This window comes from Babylonia areolata, chromosome 24 (genome assembly GCF_041734735.1).
Source record: "Babylonia areolata isolate BAREFJ2019XMU chromosome 24, ASM4173473v1, whole genome shotgun sequence".
NCBI classification, from domain to species: domain Eukaryota; kingdom Metazoa; phylum Mollusca; class Gastropoda; order Neogastropoda; family Buccinidae; genus Babylonia; species Babylonia areolata.
This window is the reverse complement of record NC_134899.1, coordinates 9996611-10009110: the sequence shown is the minus strand read 5'-3', so window position 1 is coordinate 10009110 and position 12500 is coordinate 9996611. Positions and strand designations below refer to the sequence as shown.

The window sequence follows — 12500 nt, the reverse complement described above, 5'->3', positions numbered from 1 at the left end:
AGCCCCCCATGAGTCTGCCGACACTGAAGACATTGACAGGACTCACCCCAAGCACGGAAGTGAGGGGTATCGAAACTGAGGTCACCATGAGAGCAGGGCATGAAAGGCCACGGACTCTGAGACTGTTTTGTTTATATTGATGATGATGATGAAGGAGGAGGAGGATGACGATGACGATGACGATGTTGCTATGGAGGTCCATTTTGGTTTGGGACTGCGTGATCAGGCTGTACTCTACGCTTCCTGTCATAATGATATCCCGGCGTTCACCAGGCCCGAGAGATACAGACACTTGCAGTGTCGGTCAGGTAATTAGAGCAACACACCAAAAGACGCATCCTTGAAGTGGATGACACTCGACTGTGTGGTCCCAGTCTCCCCATTTAAGCCCACAGCACACTCAACTCTGGGTAGGAGCCGGCCACGGGCCGAAAAAACCCACCTCCGCTGGGATTCGAACCCCCGTCCTCCCAGCCGTCAGTCCGCGACGCTAACCACTTCGCCACGGCGGCTGTGTTTGTTCGTTAGTTTGTTTCTTTCCTTGGCTGCTTATCTGCTCTTTCTTTTCCACAATCACGCCCCCCCCCGCCCCCCCGCCCCCCGCCACCCCTCACCCCCACCCCATCCTTGTCACCCCCACTCTTAACAACACATCTCCCAAAGCCCCTACGCACTGATTCTCTCCCCCTGTCTTATCATCTGGCAAGGAGATCAGCACAGCATCCGATTCTCTTCTGGAAACAACAACAACAACAACAACAACAACAACAACAACACACACACACACACACACACACACACACACACACACACACACACACACACACACACACTGCACACACACACACACACACACACACACACACACACACACACACACACACAACCAACCCGAAAACATCCTGCTTTCAATATCACTCCACCCCACCCCCAAACGCCCACACATGAGAGGTTCAGACGGTTCCTTTCTTCTAAGGCCCGTCTCACAAAATGGTGGTTTCCCTCGTTGGACGGAGTTTCGTACACACACACACACACACACACACACACACACACACACACCTTTCTGAAAGCTACGGAGCTTGTACTGTGCTAACGCATGCCATCTTCTATAATTCCTTCGTCGCATTTCGTTAAGTGAGTGAGCTGAGCTTCCTGTACAAATGAACAATTATTATACACACACATTCCTACGGTAAGGCTGTGGTGAAGAACATCAGCTAGAATTTTTTTTTTTTTTTTTTGGGGGGTACACGGTGTAACTTGTATATTTTTCGTTTGTTGTTGGATTTGTTGTCGTTGTTTTCTTCTATTTTTTTTTTTATCTTCTTTTCTTCTCTTTTTTGTTTACATCCAGCCCTTCAAAGAGGATAGGGGCAGACAGTGAGAGACAGTGTGTGTGTGTGTGTGTGTGTGTGTGTGTGTGTGTGTGTGTGTGTGTGTGTGTGTGTGTTAGGTGTGTGTGTATGTGTGTGTTGGGTGTGTGTATGTGTGTGTGTGTGTGTGTGTGTGTGTGTGTGTGTGTGTGTGTGTGTGTGTGTAGTCTTGCATGAGCTACTCTCTCTCTCTCTCTCTCTCTCCATCCTCCTCTCCCTCCCTCCCCTCTCTCCCTCCCTCTCTCTCTCTTTCTCTCTGTGACTCTTAATCTTCCTACCCCTACCCCTCCCCATCCCCCTCCCTCCCTCCCTGTTTATCTCTGCAGACAGTCAGTGTCTGTCAGACATGAGGAGAGGGAATACACGCCACAACCACCCCATGACATATCCACAGGCTTTCTGTCACACTGCCAAAGACAACAGGGGAGGGCATGGAGTGGGGACTGGAGGGTGTGTGTGTGTGTGGGGGGGGGGGGGGGGGTTGCTCACATGTGGGGGCGGAGCGGAAGGTTGGACGGAGGGGGTGGTAAGGGGGGGGGGGGGGTAGAGGCTATCCCGCAACATGCATGCAATGCAACCACCTCAGTCTCCAGCCTACTTGTTCGTTCATGTGCCCTTACATAATCATGCACTCAAGCGCACGCGCGGACGCACGCACACGCTTCATAAGAACCCACCCACGCACGCACGTACGTACGCCCATGCCGGAACGTATGCATACACACACGTACGTACCTTCTGGCGCGCGCGCGCGCGCGCAACATACGTACACATAAAAGAACGAAAAAAAAAACAACTTTACACACCACCACCCTCACACTGACTCACAAACACAACACATTTGCACATACACACCTGTACACCCACATGCACCCACACACCCACATGCACACACACACACACACACACACACACACACACACACACACACACACACACACGCCCTCTCTTCTTTCACACTTACATACCAACCCACCCACCCACTCACCTTTCCACACAACTACATACCCCCCTCCCCCCCCCTCCCCGCCCTCCCCCAACTACACACACACACACACACACACACACACACACACACACACATACAACCTTGCATTCTACGTATGTAGGTGGCAACACTGTTATAATAAACCGTCCCGACGGATGCGCTGTCTGAAAGAACGACAACCACCGTGCGAGCAAAGCTAAAAAGATCAACAGTGGGCAAGTGTGTTTATCACGGGGTATATATATATATATACCATACACACCCCCTGGGCCCTTCTTGCTCTTTGAAGCCAGTGTCTTGTTTTCCACCGCCAGAGGAAAGAAAGAAATAAACAAACAGCAGTATTGTCAGGGGGGGTAGGGTAGGACGCCGAATGTCATTTCAAGGTTGCTGAACCAACAAGTAAAGTGAGAGCCGCAAGACAAAAAGGATACATTACAAGGGGTGTGTGTGTGTGTGGGGGGGGGGGGTGCGAGTGTGTGTGTGTGTGTGTGGGGGGGGGGGGTATGTCTGTCTGGTGGGCTTCTTTGCCTTGTATTGAACGACTTTCATAATTATGATTATCATTTAATAATAAACGATTAACACCTAAGATGCATGCTGAACTGCACTGTGTTGCGTTGCGTTGCGTTGCGTAGTGTTGCGTTGCGTTGCGTTGCGTGGCGTTGCGCTACGTTGCGTTGTATTGCATTGTACTGTATCGTATTGTATTGTATCGTATTGTATTGTATTGCATTGTATCGTATTGTATTGTATCGTATTGCTTTCCCTACCCCTCCCCCCTCCACCCCCTCCCCCCCACCCCCCCAAGCCGCCGGCCTTCCCCCAACCCTCCCCAGGCGTGAACCGCAACATCACCACCAACACCCTAAACCGAACAGACATTGACTCACATCATCATCGTTCTCTAACACACCAGACCCCCTACCATTCACCATTCACCACAGTCGTTCTCTAACAAAATTAGACCCCGGAGACACACACACACACGCACACACACACACACACACACACACACACACACACACAGATACACACACCATCATCGTCAACAGTCCACCTCCCCCTCCTCCCTCCCCACCCCCTCACCCTCACACACATACACACCGACTCACCGTTATCGTTTTCTAACTAACACTCCCAGCCCCCCCCCCCCCCCCCCCCCCCGCCCCCCCGCCCCCCACACACTCACCATCATCGACCTCCTCCTCCTGAACGACCTGGTTGTAGTCCAGCCCCCCTACACAGCCTCTCTTCCCGAGGCCGGAGCTCCCAGCCTCAGCCTCCTCCACACCACCATTCCTCGTCCTCCTCCTCCTCCTCCTCCTCCCCCCCAAGTCCCCTCTGGAAACGTCAGCCGTGTCGTCATCATCACCACCTCTCAGAGAGGCCCTCGCGGGGTCTTCTCCGGCATGGTTCAGTCGCTTCTCGCCGCCGCCGCCGCCGCCGTCGGTGGCATCCTGTCTGGCGGCAGCGCTGCTGCGTCTTGTGCTGAACGAGCGGCGAGGCTGCTCCTCCTCCTGTTCCTCTTCCTCCTCCTCCTGCTCCTCCTCCTTCTTCTCCTCCTCCTCGTTGTTTTTGTCAACGACGACGACGACGCCGACACTCTCTCTCCTGGAGTCGGTGGCCGAGGATGCGGCGTCGACGGAGGGCCTCCTGTAGCCGCTGGTCCTGTGCTTGTCGTACTCTTCGGTGGAGTCGAAGCGTCTGGTGTAAGCCGGGATGCTGCTGTGAGGGTGATGATGCTGCTGCCGGCTACCTCCGCTCAGGGCGGAAGTACCACCACCACTGCTGATACTGCCTCCGAGTCTGTAGTCGCTGGTGGAGCTCCGGCGCGTGGTGGTGGAGGAGGAGGAGGAGGACGAGGAGGAGAAGGAGGAAGAGCCGTACCTAGATCCGTAGTCCGAGCTGGTGGAGATGCCGCTGGTAGTGCCGTACTTGCTGTGGTCCCCGGAGCTCTGTCTCCTGTAGCCGCCAGTGCTGTACTTGGTGGAGTAGTCCGTGGAGGTGGAGGAGGAGGAGGAGGAGGAGTACCTGCCATAGCTGGACGTGCCCAGGGTGGGGTGTGGGAGCCCCACGTGCCACGAAGCTCTGTGGTGTCGAGAGTAGCTGGACATGGTGTGTCGGGGGGGGGGGGATGGGGGTGTGGGGTGTGAGGGTTTTCTTTAAGGGTTGGGGGGTGGGGGGGGGGGGGGGGGTGGGAGTGGTGGTGACCGCTCAGCACTACCTCCTCCTACCTCCTTCCTCCCTGTCTCTTAGTTTCTCACGGCACCTCCTCCCTCCGCCACCCCCCTGGTGGTCAGTTCTTCCTTCCTTCCTTCCTTCCTTCGTTCCTCCCTTCCTTCCTTCCTTCCTTCCTTCACACAGCACTGTGTGACCACACTCATTCCAAGGCGCTGTGGACACCTCCCGTGTCAGTCAGTGCCCACCCCACCCCACCCCACCCCCGCCTAAAGTCTGAAGGAAATCGTCAACGATTTCAACAGCATCCCTAAAACGTCGAAGGACTAGATCGCAGCGGCACTGGCCCGTTCCAAGACGTTGATTTCATCTTGCATGAAACTTTCATCATCTTGTCTTCCTTCCACCACAAGGAAAGGACTCTTTCTTGTTGCCAGAATACTATTTCTTTTCTTCTTCTTTTTTTTCAGATCGTACAAAGTGCTCCTTTCGAAATATAAATACGTCCGTCTTTATAACACAATACCATGCGGATGTGTAACGTCGTCCATTTATACGTACTCATTCCAGAATACAATCAAATGGGTGAGAAGTCACTTTAAAAAAAAAACAACAACAAAAAAAAAACAACGTAGAATGCCGCTCGCTGCAGTGTGTATTCGAAAAGAGGATGAAGAGGGGCCCGGGGGGGGGGGGGGGGGGTGGGTGTGAGTGGGGAGGAGGGGAGGGGGAAGGGGGAGGGGGGTTGAAAGCTTGTTACTCTTATCGTTGTTTTGTCAGCGTGAGAGAACTTCGCTGACGTCCACACTTCAAACTGTCACTGAAAACGTTTGCCTCACTGTCCCGGTTAAAAAAAAAAAAAAAATCAGACAATAGTCCTATTGGAGAAAGCCAGAGTTTGGATTCGTTTCACTGAAAACAAAACACAAAAGAAAACTCAACACTCCCCCTCTCGCCCCCCACCCCTGGCAATAATTGTCTGTAGTAGAGTCCCACATATCTCCACGGACCACCCCGAGCTGCAACACTGAGAACAGTGTGCGGCCGACACTCAACGGCTGATCCCTGAGACACGAGTTCTTCCGTAAACCAGCCCAAGTTTTAGAGAGGGCGCCACTGTCGTTCATCAGAGCCCGGCAATATCAAGCCGGCTGACCTGTGGGGCAATCTTAAAACGAGTCCAGTGCCTTCATTACACACACAAAAATACATACATACATAAATAAATAAATAAAAATTATAAAAAAAAATAATAATAATAATAATAAAACCAACCGGCTATCACAAGCGTAGCGCTGCCCCGATATACCTTCATTACACACACAAAAATAGATAAATAAATAAATAAAAATGTTAAAAAATTAAAAATAAAAAAATAAAAAAAATTAAAAAAACCCAACCGGCTATCACAAGCGTAGCGCTGCCCCGATATACCTTCATTACACACACAAAAATAGATTAAAAAAAAAATAATAATAAAATAAAAAATTTAAAAAAACACAAAAAAACAACAACCGGCTATCACAAGCGTAGCGCTGCCCCGATATACCTTCATTACACACACAAAAATAGATAAATAAATAAATAAAAATGAAAAAAAAAAATTTTTTTTTAAACAAAAAAACAACCGGCTATCACAAGCGTAGCGCTGCCCCGTTATAGATAACTCTGAATGAACATACATACAGCAATTCTCTTCTTCTCCAGGAATCTCTTTTTCTTTTCTTTTTTTTTTTTCTTTTCTTTTTTTCCCCCCTCGGCTGAAATTCCGAAAAAGACACTGACCACCTCATGTCTCGCACTATTAACGAGAGAGCATCTAAGTTAGATTATTTTAACAACAATATAATAATAATAATAATAATAATAATAATCATCATCATAATCATAATCATAAGCATAATAATATACTACTACTAATAATCATCATCATCATCATCACCATCGTCATCATCATCGTCATCTTAGCCATAATCCTAATATTCATAATCATAATTACAACTAGTCATAATCATAATAATCATAATTACAATAATAATACTAACGATAATTCCGAATGTGTGACACACGTTCAGCAAGTGAACCCCCACTGATCAAGGTGGAAAATATTGTCCTTGGAAAACGGAACACATCAAAACAGCGAGGGCGAAAAAAAAAAACAAAAAAAAAACCAGGCCCCACACACCTCACTGACTCACTACTGCACTCACCCCAACCACCCCCCTTAATCACACTACAGGCAACTGCAGCAGACTGAGGAAGATCTAGAATGCAAACAAAACACACACACACACACACACACACACACACACACACACACACACACACACACACACACACACAATCGAAATCGAAATCGAAACTTTTTTTTTATTGAGGGAAAAGGAATAGGCACTTATCGGCCTGTTTTCATCCTACCCTCGTAAAGAAAACGTATAAACTAGTCTAGGAAATACAAGAAGACTGAAAAAAGAAGGGAAAAAAAACACCACTTTGCATGGCAACAACAACAAGAACAATAAATGGCATAGAAAATACACAGTTCCCCACAAAATAACATTGCTTCTGCGTGAAGGAGAGAGGGAAGAAGAAGGTAAGAGAGGAAGAGATACGAGGAAGGAAAGAGAGGAAAACTGTTGAGAGAGAGAGAGAAAGAGAGTGAGAGAGAGAGAGAGGAAGAGAGGGAGGAGGGAAGAAAAGAGGAAAGGAGGAAAGGAGACAGACAAATAGACAAGGATATTGAGAATACATCATTTGTTTATCAGTCTCAGAAATTTCAAGGATTCGTAGAAATTAGCTCTGACATTAGCTCACACAAAAACCACATCGAGGACTCCCAACTCCCACACAATCACTCCACGGAGGAACCAGAGGACCCCACAACACAAAACACCACCAGCCGGGGCCAGCAAACGATTGAAAGCCTGAGGGGTGTTCGGGAAAAGGGGGGGGGGGGGGGGGGGGGGGGGGGGGGGGGGGGGGGGGGGGGGGGGGGGGGGGGGGAGGGAGGTGAGGAAGTGGAGGAGGAGGAGGAGGAGGAAAATGCCAGCACATGCAGCTATCAGGGGAAAGGATAATCTCTGGGGGGGTGCGGGGGTAGGGGGTGAGGGTGGGAGTTGCAGCAGTGGTGCCAGAAAACAAACTGCACAGCAACAACAACGCCAGGGCAAGGACAGGAGGCGGGGAGGGGGAGGGGGCCGGGGGCGGGGGGGAGGGGAGGTATCTATAGGAATGGGGAAGGAGGCAGAAGGGGGTGATGGGAGGGAAGAGGGGGGGGTACAGTTTTAGTGAGATGTGAGTGTGTGTGTGTGTGTGTGTGTGTGTGTGTGTGTGTGTGTGTGTGTGGTGGGTGGGTGGGGTGTGACTTTAGGGTGGGTTAGTGGAGGTCGGCTGCCCTCTTCGGATGATCCCACCATGGCCTCCCCCCCACCCACCCACCCACCCCCACCGCCCCCTGCCCCCTCACCCTCACCCTCACCCTCCCCCATCACTAGAACCGGAAAACAAGCTCGCCTCTCTGTCCCGAGTCCGTCGCACGGGCGGAAGGCAACCAAGATGCCTGAGAAGAGCAATCAGGGCGTTGCTGCCTACCTGCCACTGCCAGACTCACCCCCCCTACCACCCACACCCACCCCCACCTCCTCATCAATCACCCATTAACCCTAGCGCATAGCCCCCCGCCACCTTTCCCCAATTTTTTTTTCCCCGAGCTGATTCCGAGAGTTAGTCCGAGAAGGTAGAGGGGAGGGTTGGGGGGGGGGGGGGGGGAGGGGAGCTTCATTATTCACAAACACCTCCTCAACCACCACCACCACCACCACTATCACACTGCAACCCCTCCTAACACCCCCCCCCCCCCCCCCCCCGACCCCCACCCCCCTGTCCTGTCATCCGGCACACCTAGATAACCGTATTGCATGACTGTAAGCTTGCATGCAATCATGTATGCATGTATATACACATGCCACCGACACTAACGCTAGCACCACTGACGGCGATAAACGGGTGGAGGGGCGGGTATTCTGAAATCAAAGCGGAAAACGGGTGGGTGGGGCGGGTACTGTACTCTGGAATCCAACGCAATTAAACGGGTGGAGCTGCGTGACGATACATACAGCTGGGAAAAAAACAATACGATAACTTGAACCCGGGGGGTGGGGTGGGGTGGGGGGGGGGCACTTTAGAATTCAACATACATCGCGGAAGACACAACACACGTACATATAATTATTATAATACCAGGCTGCTGGCAACCATCACATCACCCCACAACTACCTGCCCCGGTTCCAGAGGGAGGGGTGCAGGGCTGAGCTGCTGGTGCCGAAGAGCACGGATCAGCAGGCATTCTCTTCTCTTCTCTTCTCTTACTCCTCGTTAGCCTACACTGTGCATAATACATACGTACGCCCACGTCTGTACAATAGGGCTAGGGGGTGAAGAAGGAGGGGGGCGGTATAGGGAAGGAGAGACAGACAGAGACAGACAGACAGACAGAAAGACGGAGAGAGACTGAGAGACGGAGACAGATACAGAGATAGAGACAGAGACACAGAGACAGACAGACAGACTGACTGACACAGAAAGAGAGACAGACAGATAGACAGAGACAGAGACAGACAGAGAGAGGAGGAGAAAGAGAGACAGACAGACAGACAGAGAGGGAGAGAGAGAGAGAGAAGTCTGAGGAAGCCTTAATTCTGAGAGAGAGTCTGGAGAGAGAGAGAGAGAGAGAGAGAGAGAGAGAGAGAGAGAGAGAGAGAGAGAGAGAGAGAGAGAAAGATGTTTTTTTCAAAAAGAAAAAAAGAGAACAGTCGTTAAATTTGAGAGAGGGAGAAGGGAAGAAGAGAGAGAGAGAGAGGGAGAGAGAGGGGGGGAGAGAGAGAGAGGGAGAGAGAGAAGAGAGAGAGGAGAGAGAGAGGGAGAGAGAGAAGAGAGAGAGGAGAGAGAGGGGGGAAAGAGAGAGGGGGGAGAGAGAGAGAGAGGAGAGAGAGAGGGAGAGAGAGAAGAGAGAGAGGAGAGAGAGAGGGGGGGAGAGAGAGAGAGAGAGAGAGAGAGAGAGAGAGAGAGAAGTCTGAGGAAGCCTTAATTCTGAGAGAGAGTCTGGAGAGAGGATGTTTTTTCTACGAGAAAAGAGATAGAACAGTCGTTAAATTTGAGAGAGGGAGAAGAGAGAGAGAGAGAGAGAGAGAGAGAGAGAGAGAGAGAGAGAGAGAGAGAGAGAGAGAGAGAGAGAGAGAACGAAAACGAAAACGAAAAACGAAACGAAATGTTTTATTGTTTGTTTGTTTTGTGGTTGTTGTCGTTGTGTTTTGTTTGTTTGTTTATTTTGTAAGTGTACTTTATGACATGTGTGGTATATTGCTGTTGTAGTATTTCGACTTTGATTGTGAGCAATTTATGGTATACAAAGTATGCTGCTGTTGTATTCAGTGTGACTGTTATGATTCGTATATTTCAATGTACATGTGTCACACCTCTTCAGTAAGGGGCTATGGCCTTTATTTGAATAAAACATTTCGTTGAGAGAGAGAGAGATAGAGACGTGGGGGTACTCCACTCTCCAATGGCGCTCTAATGAGACAGATTTATTTCAGGTGGGGGAGTTAAGTAAGTTGGCAGTAGCTGGAAAGGTGGCGGGTGGGGGTGGGGGAGTGGGGGGTGTTGGGGAGGCGTTGTGGTGGAGAGTGGTAGGGTGCAAAGGGAGATCACTCTCTTTACCCGGTCCCGGAACTACCTGATCCCGGAACCAAACCCTGGGTGTGCTACTCTTCGAACTGAATAGGGGAGGAGGGAATTAAATACTCTCTCTCTCTCTCTCTCTTTCTTTCTCTCTGTCTCTCTCTCTTACTCTGTGTGTCTCTCACTCTCTCTGTGTCTCTCTCTGTCTCTGTCTCTCTCTCTACCTCTGTCTCTTCTCACTCTCTCTGTCTCATTCTCTCTCTGTCTCTCTCTCACTCTCTCTCTCTCTCACTCTCTCTCATTCTCTCTCTCTCTCTCTTTGTCTCTCACTCCCTCTCTCCCTCTCTCTCTCTCTCTCTCTCTCTCTCTCTCTCTCTCTGTACCTCGGCAAGAAAACGTTATGTTTTAACATTTAAATTTCATCACGATAATTTTTGAAAACCTGGTTTAAGAAAATAAGGTTAAGGAATAGTAGCACTGGTACTATCGACAAATGCACACACATACACACACACACACACACATCATGATTATGTATATATATATGGGGGAAAAAATGTTAATATCAGGAGACGCGATGTATAAGAATGACATACGCAGTTTATCTCTTGCAATATACTGATGTTCAAAAAGACGAGAGAGAGAGAGAGAGAGAGAGAGAGAGAGAGAGAGAGAGAGAGAGAGAGATAAAAGGAACCAGACTCATTTTATTAAACTCCACTAACTTCACAAGGTCTCGGCCCTTCATCAGTTACGAAACTACCCTTGCCCTACAAACTCAGCTGGAAAAAAAAACCCACCCAAAACAATGAATTATTTGCCCGTTTCTCCAATGAAGAAACTAGAAACAAATAAAAAGAACAGAAAATGCCTATCATTCTAATTGTCGGTTTCCACTAATTTCTTCGAAAATGTTCGACCTGGTGCAAAGTTTGTTCACGGGTTATCAACTTTTGGGGGATTCTGCTGGTTTTTACAAGTTTTCCTATTTATCAACTTACCTACCAACTACCTACCTCCATACCTACCTACCCACCAACCCACAAGCTTTCCTACTTATCAACTTACCTACTATCTACGCACCTGCCTACCATCTACTTACCTACCTAACCACTCAACCACCAACCCATCCAGCGACCGACCTACCTGCCTTTCTTATTATCAGCTTACCTGCCTATCTACCTACCAAACCTACCTACCTACCTACCCACCTACCAACCCTACCTACCTACCTACCCACCTACCTACCTACCTACCTACCTACCTACCTACCCACCTACCTACCTACCCACCTACCAACCCTACCTACCTACCTACCCACCTACCTACCTACCCACCTACCTACCTACCCACCTACCAACCTACCTACCTACCTACCCACCTACCTACCTACCCACCTACCTACCTACCTACCTACCTACCTACGTACCCACCTACCTACCTACCCACCTACCAACCTACCCACCTACCTACCAACCTACCAACCAACCTACCTACCAACCTACCAACCTACCTACCTACCTACCTACCAACCAACCTACCAACCAACCTACCTACCAACCTACCGATCTACCAACCAACCTACCAACCTGCCTACCTACCTACCTACCTAAATATCCCTTAAACGGCCGGAACAACACAGATAGCGGTATCCTCCCGCCAACAACTCTCGGCGCTTCCACATCAGTCGCCAGTTCTCTTGGCAGGGGTGTCGGTCCTTCAGTCGGGTGCCAGAGAACGCCAGTATTTTTAGACATGTATCTCAGTCCGCCCTGGTGCTGGTGCCGGTGCCGGCGCCGATCACAGTGCAGTCTCCTGGAAACTTTCTGCGCGCCTTTTGGTTTGGTGCATCAGTACTTCTTCATGATCATCACATCATGTTGTCTTCTTTACCATGTTAAAAAAAAAAAAAAAAAATATATATATATATATTATATAAAAGTCAGAACATATACACCAAGGCACTGCCCAAAACGTGAACTGGTACAATCAAGACTCAGTCAGCCAGTGAAGATAAACACATGTGAACGCACATCCTTGCACAGACGAAAGCCGAAACAAACACCACGGCAGAAAAAAATAAAAGCGAAAACAACCCTCCCAGTTTTGCAAAGATCAGTGAGATGGAGTCTCCCGTCGGTCCGACGGATGAGCAGGCAGGCAGGCTTATCTGTCGGTGTGTGTCCTCATATGGGAGAAGAGGCCGATTCTGGAGGCGCAGCACTTCCCACAGGTGTTGCCGCAAGGGAAAACGTCTCCAGAAGTTGAGCCCTGC

The 12500-nt window shown here is 49.7% G+C and overlaps 1 protein-coding gene and 1 long non-coding RNA gene across 6 annotated transcripts in view; both read right to left on the bottom strand.

The window, feature by feature from the left end:
- Positions 1 to 12500, bottom strand: part of LOC143299066 (uncharacterized) — a 283702-nt gene that overhangs the window by 100239 nt on the left and 170963 nt on the right. The window lies entirely within an intron of this gene.
- Positions 5240 to 12500, bottom strand: part of LOC143299067 (uncharacterized) — an 8028-nt gene continuing 767 nt past the window's right edge. For both annotated transcript variants that reach the window (XR_013057467.1, XR_013057466.1), the window contains exons 2-3: positions 11835 to 12112; positions 5240 to 5713 (exon numbers count right to left, since the gene is read on the bottom strand). This is a non-coding gene — a long non-coding RNA (uncharacterized LOC143299067). The remainder of the gene's footprint in view (positions 5714 to 11834; positions 12113 to 12500) is intronic.